The following is a 16,677-nucleotide window of genomic DNA, read 5'->3' as shown; positions in this document are numbered from 1 at the left end:
TAGCAGCAATGTCCACAATAGCCAAACTATGGAAAGAACCTATATGTCCATCAACAGATGAATGGATAAAGAAGAGGTGGTATATATATACAATGGAATACTATGCAGCCATCAAAAGAAATGAAATCTTGCCATTTGCGATGACGTGGATAGAACTGGAGGGTATTATGTTTAGCGAAATGAGTCAATTGGAGAAAGACAACTATCATATGATCTCCTTGATATGAGGAAGTGGAGATGCAGTGGGGGTTGGTTAGGGGGGTAGAAAAAGAATAAATGAAACAAGATGGGATCGGGAGGGAGACAAACCAAAAGGGACTCTTAATGTCACAAAACAAACTGAGGGGGGCTGAGGGGAGGGGGGAAGGGAGAGGGTGTTGGGGTTATGGACATTGGGAGGGTATGTGCTATGGTGAGTACTGTGAAGTGTGTAAACCTGGCAATTCACAGACCTGTATCCCTGAGGCTAATAATATTATATGTTTATAAAAAAATAAAAATATTTAAAAAAACCTGAATTCAAAATTTGAAGTTATGGTCTCTTTAATTTTTTGTAATAAGTAATATTTTATTCACTTTATGTGTTATAGTTTAAAACTGACATAAAAGGGGTGCCTGGGTGGCTCAGTGGGTTAAGCCGCTGCCTTCGGCTCAGGTCATGATCTCGGGGTCCTGGGATCAAGTCCTGCATCGGGCTCTATGCTCAGCGGGGAGCCTGCTTCCCTCTCTCTCTGCCTGCCTCTCCATCTACTTGTGATTTCTCTCTGTCAAATAAATGCATGGAGTCTTTAAGAAAAACAAAACAAAACAAAAAAACTGACATAAAAATACATAATTTCATTAATCATTTCTAATGACAATATACAGAATGATATGGAGAAAAGTTATATAAAATGAATTTAAAAATAAAGCAACTATTTGTGTGTGCTTGCTTGCATTTTAATAATCTATTTTGTATTATGTACTCATATATGGGATTATTTTAAATCTCTTCAGTTTAATTTAATTTTACCTTTCCTATATATGATTTTTTGTAAGATTTTATTTGTTTGAGAGGGAGAGAGAGAGACCACAAGTGGGGAAAGAACACAAGGAGAGGGAGAGGGAGAGGCAGACTTAGAGGGAATCATGACCTGAGCTAAAATCAGATGCTTTAATTGACTGAGCCACCCAGGTGCCCCATATTTATGATTTTTTTAAATTAAAAAGTGACTCTAGGGGGGGCACCTGGGTGGCTCAGTGGGTTAAGCCGCTGCCTTCGGCTCAGGTCATGATCTCAAAGTCCTGGGATCGAGTCCCGCATCGGGCTCTCTGCTCAGCGGGGAGTCTGCTTCCCTCTCTCTCTCTGCCTGCCTCTCTGCCGACTTGTGATTTCTCTCTGTCAAATAAATAAATAAAATCTTTAAAAAAAAAAAAAAAAGTGACTCTAGGGCAGCATTTTATCGTTGTGAGAGGAAACAAACACATGCTTTTACACATTCATAGCCACCAGGACTTTTCTTCTACATGAATTCATGATTTACTCACAACAAATGTTTGAGGTGAGATTCCTCATTACCATTTAAAATAATAATAATAAACCTGAGGTATAGAGAAGTTAATTAAGTTGCAAAGTTTTATAAAGCATGTTACAGACAGATCTATGATTCTAACTCAGGTCTTTTTGTTCCCACTGAACTTTTCATTATAGCATTCATGTCACTAAAATAGATTAATATATTTAAAGTAACTGTTTTTTCAGTATTTTTATCTACAAACAGCGATGTTGTCTTTACATTAGTAGCAAATATTTTTCATATGCTTTGACTCCTGAATTATAGATTTTTCTTCTAAAATTCTATTTTTCTGATGAAATATTAAACTTTATCATTCAAAGAGTTAAGACCAAACCCTTTATAAATGTATATGCACTCGATATTTCCCATTTAAAAATATGTTGGCACAGGGGCACCTGGGTGGCTCAGTCTGTTAAGCAACTGCCTTCGGCTCAGGTCATGATCCCAGGGTCCTGGGATTGAGCCCCAGGTCTGGCTCCTTGCTTGGAGGGGAGCCTTCTTCTCTCTCTCCCTCTGCCTGCCTGCAGCTCCCCCTGCTTATGTTCTCTCTCTCTTACTACCTCTCTGTCTGTGTCAAAAAAATAAATTAAAAAAAAAATCCAATAAATAAATAAATAAAATTTAGAAAAAATAATATGTTGGCAGTTAACCAGTTCTACCTTTAACAGTTTAGTCAAATCCAGTACTCGCATACCTAGGTCTGTGACTTACGTATGTAACTTAGAAGTTACAATATACCTGTTACAAAGAACAGTATATATCTAAAATATGTAGTAGATCAGGCCATAAGGAGCTAACAACATCATGTATTTGTTGGGGTAACCAACAAAAGATGCACCGTATCCAGATATATTTTATGAATAAAAACAGTCAACATATGATGAAAATATAAGTAGAATTCTTAAAAAGCATTTTAATTATTTCCAGTGATCCAGACAACATCTGCATTGCCTGATGTTTGGTGTCAATGATATATGATGTGTTCTGTCAGCTCTAGAAAGGATGTTGCAGTTTCATGTGCATTTAGTTTTTAATACTACCTCTGCTTCTAATTATCAGATGCTTTACTCACTTTCACCTTTGGTATTTTTCCTTATGGTGAAGTTGGAAGTGCTTGCACTGGAAGCCAACATCAGGCTGAGCCACGGGGCTGATATTTGGGTTTATTTTTCAGTCTATCATTCAGCATCATCCTCAGTGTTGTTTTCAGTATCTATTCATGTCATTGGAGGAACAAGCACTTTTCCCAATTATAATCAGAACTGCAATTTGCGGTTCAAAAGTGAAGATGGGTTGGATGTGAAAAGCTGAGGTATCCATTTCCCGGAGTTACTTAAGTTTCCCAAATATGTTTGAAACATCTGCTCATTGGAGCCTAAGGACCAACGGTTGCTGCAGAATTGAATTCATATATAACTAGGTAAAATGTGGTGGGGTTTTTTGTTTGTTTGTTTTTTGTTTTGTTTTCTTTTGTTTTTTAGTTTCTGGCTGTTTTTTTTTTTTAATTTTCTCAATAATTTTTTATTCTCTGATCCAAATATGTTAAATATACGTTCCTACTTGTTATAAGCCATCCGAAAAAAGTACTGAATTTTTTCTTAGCATTATTACTGCCTAAGAAAAGCTGTGTTAGCCACTGTACAATACGTTCCAGAGAAGCAAGACACTCGATTTTATTTTCTCTTTATTATTCCTTAAGCATTCTGCCATACTTTGTTATTACATTAATCATCTGACATGAAAATCAATTCTAAAACATTTCAACAACTTAAAGAGAACTTTCATTTCCTACTTTCTTATCTGTTTGTAGGAGTTAATGTTTATCAGACTTTCCATTTTATCATAACCAAGCAGTGATAAGAATTTTCTTAAATTACACATTATGACAATGAACTTCCCACAAGACAATTTAAATGCAATTTGTTGTGCAGAAAATATTTTCCTTGAAAATGTTAATTGATCTCAGTGTTTAGACATTAATTTAAAAACACAATGCTAAGTAATCAAAGCTAAGAAGACCATGCTTATATTGTCTCTGAGATATGGTTATTTCCCCATAGTATAATGATCTCTAATGAAAATCAGAAGTCATAAGGACATAGTAACATAATGAATTTTCAGCTGAAAATGAAACTTGTGAAATAGGGATAATAGGAATGTTTAGTCCTTTTGGAGGGGTAAAAAGAGCATGACATAAACTAAAAGATTGATTGGGGATTAACATACTAATTATACATATATATGGAAAATACTTGTCTGCTCCTTGCACTTAATTGACATTTATTTTAATTGTTTGATGTAATACATCTGTTGGAAGAAATATACTGAAAATTTCTGAGGTAACCTGTTTCTATTTTAAGAATCATATCAGTAGGTGCACTACTGAGATTATTTTAGATTTTGTGAGAAACATGTTAAAGACTTGGAAAGTAAATTTTAAAAAAATCATAAGTATTTCCCTATTTTTACAAATATTCTGAGTCAAACTGCCAACCTGCGTCACAAATACACATTTTAAAAAACATATTAAGAGATGCAGTAATTCTTTTTAAATAAAAGATCATATCTGCTGAAATGCCCTATGTCCTATATACTGTACTAGACATACAAGACTGAAAAAAACAAACGTTATTTAAGTGTTTTACATTTCAAAAATGTCAAAAGATATTCAAATATCATATATATGAAAAAAGTATTGTGTATGTGTATATATATAATTTGAAATATAAATATATATATGAAATATACATATGAAGGTACCAAATATCAACTCTAAACAATTAAACATTTTAGTTAAACATTAAGCCACATTTCATAACTCTTTTGATTTAGAATAAATTTATAACTTTTTGTTGAAGTAATTGAAATAAAATAATTAAAATTGGTATTTGGTACTGGCCAGATTTTAATTTATAAGACTTAATTTTATTTGAACCAATTTTACCAGTCTACAAGAATACAAAAACTATAGGTGGCTTTGGAGAGTGCATTTGATTACCTTTATTTTTCAGAAACAATTTTTGAAATCATCTTGAAGATTGATGGACCAAAATTTTCAACTTGCTTTGTTTCTGTTTGCATTGTGTAAATATAACTCCCAGAATATCAGAGAGGACTAGAAGTATGATAATTAACTTTGCATCTCATTTAACTAAAATGAGATTGTGTGTTTGTTTCAACTCATTAAATACAGTTGAGTTGCCCCTTTATCTTATTGCTTGGAATGGGAGTTAGAATTTTTGAAAAAGTAGTAATTTCAAAGACTGTATCATAAAAAAAAAAGTTTATCATTCTAACTTCTCCTTTTCTTGAAATGTGTTATTTCTACCAGGAAAAAAAAAGGGAAGAAGAAGACAGAAAGAAAGGTATTTCCTGTTATTACTTAGAGGTCAGAGGAAATATTTATTTGAAGACCATGACCAGAGGAAAATAGGCAGTGACATTAATTACCAGTGAGTGGAGCAAAATGTAAGGAACACTCAAGTTGTTTTTCACCCAGTATATAATTCAGGGAATAAATATGTACATAGATAACAAAGGAGATTTTGAAATGAAAATGAGCATTACATAACAGTAACAGAGTCAATAAACAATTAACATTTGAAACTGTATGTAAATCTGAAAGTAGAATACCTCTAAAAACTTTACAAATATTAGAAGAGGTGGTATTATCAAGGAAGATAGAGCAAAAAAAGTAGAGCAAAAGTGAAACCATTTTCTGGGGAATCAGAGAAACAGACATGCAAACAATGCATGAATTTATAGAAAGAAGAGGTAGGAATCTACTTATTTATACAAGATGGCAATATATAGTCCAGGTCAGTAAGTAATAAGTTCAGCTTATTTACATTGTCTAAGCAGGACTAATAGAAACGTTGACTTGAAAATTTACTGTCGTACTGATTCTTCTCTCCCCCCACCCCTCTCCAAACTCAATGTAGGATCCTGATTAGTTTCCAAGTTCTGAAACAAAGCTAATCTCTTTTTAGTGCTAAATACATGTCATTAAACAATAGCATCTCCCATTGGGAAGACTATCAAAAAAACTACATATGAATGGAGAAAGAGAAAGGGAGCATATCCAGACATATAAATATTTAGCTACAGTTACAACCATTACAACCATTTTACAACCATTTCCTTGAGTTATACTATCTATGTCTTCAACAAAATAGTAGCAGAGTTCTTTTTTGAAGTCAAGGTAATTTCATTCATTATATATCTGGAAGTGATATTTTGATAGTTGATATTTTTGGTAATTAAATACAAATTGATTATGTAGTCATGATTTTACTTTGTCAGCTAATTGCCAAAGAGTTACTATCAATTGATTGTGATTAGTGCTAATGCAATTCTTTTTTTCTTTTTTTTCTTTAAGTAGACTCCACACTCATCATGGAGCCTAAGACGAGTCTTGAACTCAGGACCTGAGATCAAGACCTGAGCTGAGATCTAGAGTCAGATGCTTAAAAAACTGAGCCACCCAAGCGACTCACTAATGCAATTCTTTAATACATAAATAGTGATGAGCATAGCCAATAGTAATGAGGCTCCCAAGAGTTAAGTAATTGATTATGTTGGTCTTTAGGATAAACAGAAACAAATAGCATAATGCATGCCATCAAAATTCCATTCATTATGAGCCATCCCTAGTATATCTCTAATATTTGTGGTTTAAACTTAGTCACTAGTGAACTTGTTACCACTAGTTTCCATATATTAAGTATATAAAATAAAACATTTTATTTTCCAGGCACTACCAAAAAAAAAAAAAAATCATTCCTAACACTGTGCATTGTGAAGAACATAGATAAACAGTTTAGGTTTCTATTGCTGTATGGCAAAGAAATATTACTTTACAGGCTTAAACAACACCCATTTATTATTTCATAATTTCTGTTGGTCAAGAATCTGGTCGCAAGATAACTAGACTCTATGCTCAAAGATTTGCGGGCTGAAATCACGGTGAAGACCAGTCCATGTTTTTTTAGGCAATAAGAAAAATCACTTTAAGGTCATTCAAGTTGTCAAAATCCAGTCTCTAGCAGTTATGGGACTTCCTTGTCATGTGACCCCTTTAATGTCATGTGATATTAATAGCCAGAAATGGAGACTCTTACTCTTACTCATTCCTTCTCATGCTTTGCATCTTTCTTTCCTTCCCTCCCTCCCTCCCAATCTCCCTTCCTTCCTTCCTTCCTTCCAGATTTTATTTATTTATTTGAGAGAGAAGAGTGAGTGGGAGGGAGAAAGAATCTGAAGCAGAGTGCACTCTGCACTGAGTTCAAAGCCTGACCCTAGGCTCAACCTCATGATCTTGAGATCATGACCTAAGTGAAACCAAGAGTTAGATGCTCAGTCAACTGAGCCACCCAGGCACCCCTACATCTTTTTCATTAGGAGGAGCTAAGTTGCTTTTAAGTGACCATCTAATTAGGTTAGACCTGTCAAGGATAATATTATATTTTATCAATAACTGATTTGTGACTTGAAAGATGTCCTCAAATCCCTTCATATCAGCACCTAATCTGCTGTTTGATTTAATAATGTAGAGAAAAACTGTATGTACACAAGAAAAAAAGGGATCTTGAGGGGTCATCTTATAATTCTGCCTAAGATAAGAAGTGCATTGAAAACCTAAAGAGGTTGAAATTATCCCTATGTATTTAACCAGGACTGGAGCATTCCTCCACTGCCTACTACCAGGGTAGAGAAAATCTATATTATAACCTAATTGTACATGGCAATTGATAACACAAATAAATTATTTGAATTTCATTTTTGAAAGAGTGTGGAAAGGTTTTATTTTTACCCAGATTCCTTCAAGGAAAAACCAGGATTTCATAAGTAGAGAACTAAGGAAATTCGAAAATAGACTAATATATAAGAGTTATGAAAGTTCTAGCACAGTGAGGGGTCCCTTTCACAAAACCTGCCAGTGCTCTTTCCCATGCATAAATAGCTCATGACATACCAAATTATCCTTATTCCTTGAACAGCCCATACAGTGTCATGTCTGTTCTATTTGTTCATTTTATTCTGTGTGGATTATCTAGCCATTCTGGGTGTGCCCATAAATCTCTTTCTAATTCCAAAACATTTATCTGATATATTAATACTTGTCTTAAAGTATTCCTTTTTTCTGGGATCCCATAATAACTTTTTTTTTTTTTTTTTTTTTTGGACTGAAGGTTGGAACACCATTCCCACAATTCATATGTTGAAGCCCTATCCTGCAATGTGATGGCATTTAGAAGTGAGGCTTTGGGAGGTAATTAGGTTGTAGATAAGGTCATAAAGTTAGAGCCTTCATGATGGGATTGGTGTATAATAAAAAAGGAAGAAAGATCAGAGCTTTTTTTCTCTCTGCCATATGAGGACACAGTAAGAAGATGATTACTTGCAAACAGAAAAGAATTGAAGTTTTACATATTACATCAACACATAGGAAAAATTATTTGGCTGCCAAAACGTCACCTTTTACCATCCATAAAGTCATTTCATTTTGATAGACCCTAGTATTTGCTCATATTTTGGTAAAGTATTACTGCTGGAGAAAAATAAATCACCTGGTTTCCAGGCATAAGAACAAAATTATCTTGGGTTATTAAGTAATATCTAATTTCTAAAATAATCAGCAAACAGAACAAGATAAAGAACTAAGTACCAAAGGGCAAACCTACATGCTCACACTAGTAAAAATACAGATATGGAAAAATGAGCTTGCTTTCATGTCTTCACACAGCATGGGTGACATTTTGGAGGCATTTATTTAAAAATTTCATGTCATCCAATATCATATGAATAACTCTATGTAATCCATAAACACATTTCTTCATAAACTATATGGCATATTATTGGTACAAGTTAAGGTCATATGAAGTTTATAGATATACTTGTGTTTCTAACCAATACATCTTGACCATTCCACAAAGAGCATGAAACAGTATTTGTTTGATATTGATAGGTTGTCAGAAAAGGACAATCAACCTAGAAGGGTCAATAGTCTAAAAAATTTTAAGAGTAGAACAAAAAAGGTGCCAATTTAGTTACTATAGTGAAATATTTATTAAGGGCAAAGTAATCATGCATGCTCCCAAGTACACCAAAATAAATAAATGTACTCTTCAACCAGCCAAGAAATAGAAAAACGAAAGATTTGTGAAACTATTTCTGATTCTAATAAAAATTTATCAGCTAAATAAATCATAAAAGTCACAACATGCAGCATGTCATAATGTGTAATAGTGTTTTGGGTTTACATGTATTGATTATATAAAATTTAAATGCAATAATTTTCCATTTATACTTTTGACAGTGAATTATTTCACTTTTCCAAGATAGGGTATTCACTATACACACATAATCTAACTATAATGTCTAGTTATTGACATGTAAAAACCATTTTTTGGCTCAATAATTTGTTAATTAGTTTATGTTAATTCTCATCCTTAATTTGCATGCTTTGAGTTCTAAGTGCCTGATTTTGTGCTTATTTTGCCATACTAATCTCACTGGAGCCTGCCAACTCTGAAAACTGGACTCACATTCTGTGTTTGACAAATGAAATTTGTAACTGAGGTTAAGGTAGGTTAAATAAACCACTCAACATCAAACCACCAATATGTATGTCAAAGCCAGAACTGAAAATAAGTATGACCTGCTTAAAATTGGGGACATATCACCATCTAAACTCATATCCCAATTTTTCTTATTTCTCTCTCAGATATTCAAAGCTAATATTAGGATTGTGACATTGTATATGGTGGAAATGAGAAGAGGCAAACAATCTCATATTTGTTGTTTGCCTATATGAAATTTAAAAAATGAGAATTGTTGAATTAGATGGTGTTAGGTTCTTCATCATCAATTTTCCGATAAATGGATATGGAAAAGGACATATGTAAATTCCTGTGGCTATTTTTAGTGATATAACTAATGAATGTAGGCATTCTCCAAACATTCAGTTGCATTTATTTCATACTCACCAATCAGTTATTCAATGTGTCAAGCCAGACTATAAGTAAAGACAAATATTCTAGCAGTATTTTCCAAGAAAAATTTAGTTCCTTTTTTAACATCAAAAACCAATATTAATATTGAAGAATTAAAATCAAATCATCAAAGGAAACTTAATGGAATAGTCATTATGCAATTCTAATTCACTCTTAGCTGCTTGCCCTCCAGCAAAGCTCTTACCTATCTCTAAAGAAATAAAAGAGAAATTAACATATTCCCCCAATGGTCCAAAGATTCATTTTCTTAACTTTATAAAACAATAGAGAGCTTTCAAAGACTAGTTCAAATTTCTCAGCTAATATTTGGATTGATTTTACAGACATTAAAAATATTGTAGAAATATATTATATAACTCTAATTCTTAAAATATGTAAGTTAATAGGTGGAAGGGAATACTAAGGGGACAGCCAGTGTTGATGTTCATGTTGTCAACCATTGACACAATTCCAAGGCTAAAAATAAATAAATAAATCAGAGGTCAGTCTGGTAAATCTGCCAGGTACTCAGCTGTTTGTTATCTGAATGTCCTCTAGTCACTACCAGAAAGAATTAAAAGGATTACCTAAAACACATTTGCCCACTCTTTCCATTATTTCCTATCGATGGGACTCTTCCATCTTCTCCGAGTACCAGTTACCACATAAATGTCAACCCATCCACTTTCTAAAGCTCCCTAAATCTTCCCCTAACATTCATTTTATTTTGACAAATTTGTCTCTTCGAGAATTCCGTGAACTCTTCAAGAATGAGTTGGAGAAATGACAGCATGAATGATATTGTTTCTTTACCTCGTCAAAAAATGGAAAGCTATAGTTTTCATTGCTACATTTTTTAAAAACTAATAATATTTTCAGGTATGACATATGGCATATTATAGTTTAAATAAAACTGATGAAATCAGCTATAAATTCTAATGACATAGACATAAATGAAATAATGTTAGTGTCAAAAGCAGAGCAGTATAGTCTAAGGAATTAAAATAATCAAATTCACTGACAAACTGTGAATTTATGGGTGTAAAGAAATAAAAATTTGAACAATTACAAAAATTTATACTATAATTTCCACATCCAGTATTTCAACATTTGAAATTCTCCCTTCAGAGTTCTGATTATGCAAGACATATCTATAAAACAAATAGTTTATTATACAATTTTTAAATGTGACCACCATACGTTCTTCATTGAATGTGATGGTGGAATTTTAAAATATTTTACCTAATATTTGTGGGCTAACAAAAAGACAAGGCCAATTTAAGCTGCATAATCTTAGAATGATTTACTAATTCAATAACCCACAGAAGCAGATAGAAAAGTAACAGTAAAAACCCTGCCTCAAAGGAGTAGTATGATACTTTGTATTTATTTAATTCATCTGTGTTGTCATGTATTTTTACAATCCCATTTTAGTTAAAACTTCTGAAATCACTGTAGAAATCCAAATCCTATAATAAGCAACAGAGACACCAAAGGAATGATGAATAATTTACAAAACTATTAATCTTATAAAACTCAGAATATTTCACATATAAAGGCCTTTTACTTATCTTATGTTCCCATCAATTTCATTGACCAACATTTTAAAGCACACTACTCTGGATGTCAGAGATTCATTCATTTATAAAATCAATACTATTGATCACCTACCATGTCATACATACTTTAGATGCCATGTTTGCAATAAGTAGTGAACAAGAAAGAAAAGTTCCCTACCCTCCTAGGGCTTAATGCATAGATACTTCATTATATCATCTAATTTCTGAAAGTGTTAATATCATGAAGAAAAAGAAAACAGTAAATGATGCAGTGGGTTTATTTGGGTATTGATTTTAGGTAGAACTGATAGCAAGACTATGGTGATGAAGACAACTTTCGAGAAACCCATATGAAATGAGGGCCCGAGTTACCTGATCAGAATTCAAGGTAGAGAAAACAGAAAGTATAATAGTCCAGAATTTGGAGCAAGTTTGGCTTGTTCAACACAGCAAAGCAATATTTTGGTGAATGGCGAGACAAGTAGGGTATGAAGACACCTGGCCATGCAGGTCTTGAGGACTGCAGATAGGATTTTATATTTATTATAGGTATGATGAGAATCCATTGGAAATTTATGATTCTGAAAGCCAATTCTAGATTCTGTGTTGCAAAATCAGGGTAGACAGGAAGAGTACAAACAGACTAGTTAGCAAGTTGTTGCTGAAGTTCAGGCAAGTCATAAATAAATAGTACTGGTTTCAGTGCTGACATGTTAGAGCTTGGAATTTGTCACTCCTTTTCTCAAAACAAGAAAGAAAAAAAAAAAAACTGAGAAAGTTGAAGGAAAAAAATCTTGATTTCTTTTTCTTGGACCTATCAGAAAATCAAGGATAGATGAATAAAAAGAATTATAGCTATGAGGTGCTTACCTAGAACAGAGAAGCTTCTGGAGCTATAAACTGTTAAGAACCTTCAATCAGAACTCTCAATAATTGTTGGAGGCTTGAGTGTGGCTAGCATGAAAAACTCCAAGGGACTGACACCATAGCAACACTTCATACACACGAACTACTGTAGATTTTAGCTCCAGGAATTCCATGAGCTTCCCATTATAAAGAGCCAAGAAAAACAATCTTCTCAGGGCTCTGACAGTAGAGTAGAAAACTAAACATTCTGAGGTATACAGACAGAGTATTCTTTTTGTCTTACTGAGAGAAAGAAGGAAATCCATTCATACTTAGTATGGTTTGAGTAATACAAACTTTTGTCTCCGATACAGGAATTTTGTGGGTTTTTTTGTTTTTTTGTTGTTGTTGTTTTGTTTTGTTTTTTACTAGAATCCATAAGACTGTGGTATACTGACATGTTAGCTGGCAAATAGGAGAAATGTCAGACATTTCACAATTCTTGATAAAATAAACACCATCTAGAAAGTTATTTAAACCGAGGAAATACCTCTATATAGTCTCTGGACAAAGGTAACTATTCTTTTGCAATTTTTGCTTACCCAGAGGTTTCAGGGGAATCTGGGAATTAAAGATATCTAGCACATTCACTCACATGTCAGCATTCCATGTGGCAGAAAGGCACTCCTTCCTTATTAGGGACTGACTCTATAGGGACTTGCAGGGCTGTGAATTCAACCATTGCAGCAATTTAGATACTCAATCATGAGATCCTCAGCCGATTTTTTTTTTTTTTTTAATCATAGTTAACTCTAGTCACTGAAGAAGAGGGGAACTTTCAATGTTTATATAAAATCTATTTAACTGTCACACTATTCCTTGGCTTGGCATTTGACTGATCTGACAATGTAAGTTAGTTTATTTTTAAGTTTGTTAATGATAGTAAAGAAAATTAGCTGTCTATGAGAATTTTCAAATATTCTTTATTTTTGGAAAATTCCAAAAATATTACACTGGCCAGTGCATTTCCTTCTTTTTTTCTCTTTTTCTTCTTTTTTTTTTTTTTTAAGATTGTATTTATTTGTCAGAGAGAGAGAGCACAAGCAGGCAGAGTGGCAGGCAGAGGGAGAGAAGCAGGCTCCCTGCTGGACAAGGAGCCCAACGTGGGACTCGATCCTAGGACCCTGGGATCATGACCTGAGCTGAAGGCAGCGGCTCAACTGACTGAGCCACCCAGGCATCCCAGTGTATTTCCTCCTACCTGGGTACCGTCCTAATTAAACACAGATGAGAGTTCTAATTGTAATGGTCTCTGAGAAAGAAGAAGCTAGATTGTTTACCCCCAAAATTTTGTCAATAATTGGTTAAACCCATGGTACTTCCAGACTTCTCTATAAACAGCAAGACTTGGGTGGCCAGACCAAACCTCAGACAAAGATTTGTAGGTCCTAGAATTTAGATTCTGACCAGTACACAAGAAGAAAAAAAAAAAAATAGCAAGTTCCAGAGATGTTGGCAGGGCACTTACAGTGTCTGGTACTTCTAGAAACATCCTTCACACCAACACTGCAAAAACATTTGTTTTTCCAAAGCACAGTTCAAGCACACATGTGCACCAAATACTCCTAAAGGTGGGACACAGTGACAAATTGATTCTTGAATCACCTGTACTCATTTTATTTACTAGAATTCACTAAAAGATTGCTTAGATTAGTGTATTTCTTTTAACACTGGAGTGAGTTGAAAGAAAAATAAACGTTTTTAATGGTACTGTCTAATACTAATGGAAATGAAGATAAAAAAAACATAATAAATAAGAGGATAAACCATTCTAGAGGTAATCTCAATATGTGAAGTTGGTTAAGTAAAATATGAAAATACCAGATGGTTTAACTCTAAAAGCCACTAAGTTACAAATGTTAATGAGTTGGAAATGTTTCATTACTGATATATTAAAAGCAGTAATGACAATAGAACAATTTGAAAGTTCGGGCTCACATGATTCTCAAAGAGGAGAAATCAACTCACATTATGTCTTAAGAGTCAAATAACTAAGGCTGAGAATTACTGTTTTAGCTAAAGTTATACAGCTTTCTCTAAAGTATTAGGTCAAGGACGTTACATAGCAAATCAGCAAAACTAGCAAATCGAAAATCCCAGTTGGTTAGTATCCGAACCTTGATTTCAGCTTAGGTTATGATCTCAACCTTGTGGAATCTAACCCCTAGTCAGGCTTCATGCTGAGCGTGGGGTCTGCTTGTGCCTCTCCCTCTCCCTGCTTTCATGCTATCTTTCTCTCTCTCAAATAAGTAAATAAAATAAAATCTTAAAAAAAAAAATAGGGTGCCTGGGTGTCTCAGTCATTAAGTATCTGCCTTTGGCTGAGGTCATGATCCCAGAGTCCTGGGATCCAGCCCCACATCAGGCTCCCTGCTGAGTGAAAAGCCTGCTTCTCCCTCTCCCGCTCCTCATGCTTGTGTTCCTTCTCTCACTGTGTGTCTCTCTCTGTCAAATAAGTAAATATTTAAAGAAAACAAAAAAAAAAAAAGAAGATGGAAAGATGTAGGAAAGATATTTTTAAAGAAATCAAGTAGTTTATAGATGATTTTAACTATATTAAACACACTGCATATTGGGTATTTTGATGAATTGGTAATTAGTACATGAAAATATTAATTAAATATAAGGAAGTTGTAAATCTGTGAGAAACAATACTGGGTGGTTTATGAGGGATACTACTTATCATTCATTGTTTTAAATCAATATGGTTGAGGGGTGCTTGGGTGGCTCAGTGGATTAAAGTCTCTGCCTTCGGCTCAGATCATGATCTCAGGGCCCTAGGATCGAGCCCCTCATCGGGCTCTCTGCTCAGCAAGGAGCCTGCTTCCCCCTCTGCCTCTGCCTGACTCTCTACCTACTTGTGATCTCTCTCTCTGTCAAATAAATAAATAAAATCTTTAAAAAAAAAAGTCAGTATTGTTGAGAATTCAAAATACAAGGAATAGCCATCTAAACACAATATTGAAAATATAGAAGAAACAAAAGTCACATGGAATATAAAAAGAATCACACACTGCTTCACCTGCAGAGCAAAAATTGAAAAGCACAAGGAATGCCTGCTATTTTTCGTTATAAATCTTTCTGGTTGTATTTTATTATTATACATTTAAGTATTTATACTATTACTCTAATGAAAATAATTATTTTCTGGTTTAAAAAAAAAAAACAATTAATGTAGATTCATAGGCTTTACCATATTCCAGGCCAAAAAAAAAAAAAGGAAAAGGAAACATAAAATAGATTTTGAACTCTTGACATATTTTTTAATTCAATACTACAGTATGATGAAGTAAAATTAAGAACTAAAACTCTTTCTTACAGCACTTCAGAAGTGATAGACTCCTTTAGGATAAAGCTCAGCATCTCTTTCTCAGCCTCTGAATCTCTGGAGAAATTCAGTGAACTGGATAATAAATCCAAACTTCACAACTTTTATGAGAAGTGTATGGCACAAAAGTTGCTGCTGATGCTCTGGGTGAAGAAAGGAAGGGTTGTATGGTCCGAATCAGTGGTGGCAACAACAAACAAGGCTTCCTCATGAAACAGAGTGTCTTAACCCATGCCCATGTCCACCTGTTCCTGAGTCAGGGGTATCCCTGCTACAGACCAGGGAGGACTGGTAAACGCGAGCCCAAATTTGTATGAGACTGCATAGTGGATCCCAATCTCAGTGTTCTCAACTTGATCATTGTTAAAAAAAAAAAAAAAAAAAGAGAGAGAGAGAGAGAAGGATATACCTGGACTCACTGATACTACTGTGCCTCATTGCCTGGGATCCAAAAAAGCTAGCTGAATTCACAAAATTTTCAAACTTTCTAAAGAAGATGACATCTGCCTGTATGTTGTGAGAAAAATCCCTAAACAAAGAAGGTAAGAAAGCTAGCACCAAAGGGCCCAAGATTTAGCATCTTGTTACTTCACCTGTCCTCCAACACAAATGTCGGCATATCACTCTGAAGAAACAGCATACTAAGAAAAATAAGGAAAAGACTGCAGAATATGCTAAACTTCTGGCCAAGAGAATGACGGAGGCCAAAGAAAAATGCCAGAAACAAATCACCAAGAGACAGAGACTAAGTTTTTACCTATAAGTCTGAGTCCAGTCAAATATGAGATCCTCTCTCTCTTTTTTTTTTTTTTAAGATTTTATTTATTTATTTGAAGGAGTGAGAGAGAGAGAGAGAGCACAAACAGGGAGAATGGCAAGCAGAGGGAGAAGGAGAAGCAGACTCCCCAGTAAGCAGGGAGCCTGAGGCGGGGCTGGATCCCAGGATCCTGGGATAATGACCTAAGCTGAAGGCAGACACTTAATTGACTGAGCCACTCAGGTGCCCCCAAAATTAGATTTTCTAAGAGTAGCAAATAGATCAGACATTAAAAAAAAAAAAAAAAGAACTAAAGAACTTAAGAATAGCAAAGTCTTAGAATACAGTGACATGCAAAGAGCACTGAATTAATTCTAAAGCAAAAGGTTGAATATTTTATGTGAATCTTATTTAATAAATATGTGCATGAGTAAATATTCTTGACAGAAATAATATAACAAGAATAAATCCATAAAGACTATAAAAATTTAGCTCTAAAATTTCAGGACAGATGGAAAATAAAATATAATAAACTTGTGTAAAGGATGAAATAAAACAAGTTTTCAACTTCAACTCT

General features: G+C 34.0%; 1 pseudogene; it reads left to right on the top strand.

The window, feature by feature from the left end:
- Positions 1 to 16,106, top strand: part of LOC122907485 — an 83,351-nt pseudogene extending 67,245 nt beyond the window's left edge.
- Positions 16,107 to 16,677: the final 571 nt, after the last annotated feature.

Source organism: Neovison vison, chromosome 5 (assembly GCF_020171115.1).
Source record: "Neovison vison isolate M4711 chromosome 5, ASM_NN_V1, whole genome shotgun sequence".
In the NCBI taxonomy this organism is placed as follows: domain Eukaryota; kingdom Metazoa; phylum Chordata; class Mammalia; order Carnivora; family Mustelidae; genus Neogale; species Neogale vison.
The sequence above is the reverse complement of the archived record's forward strand: the minus strand, read 5'-3'. Positions and strand labels throughout refer to the sequence as shown.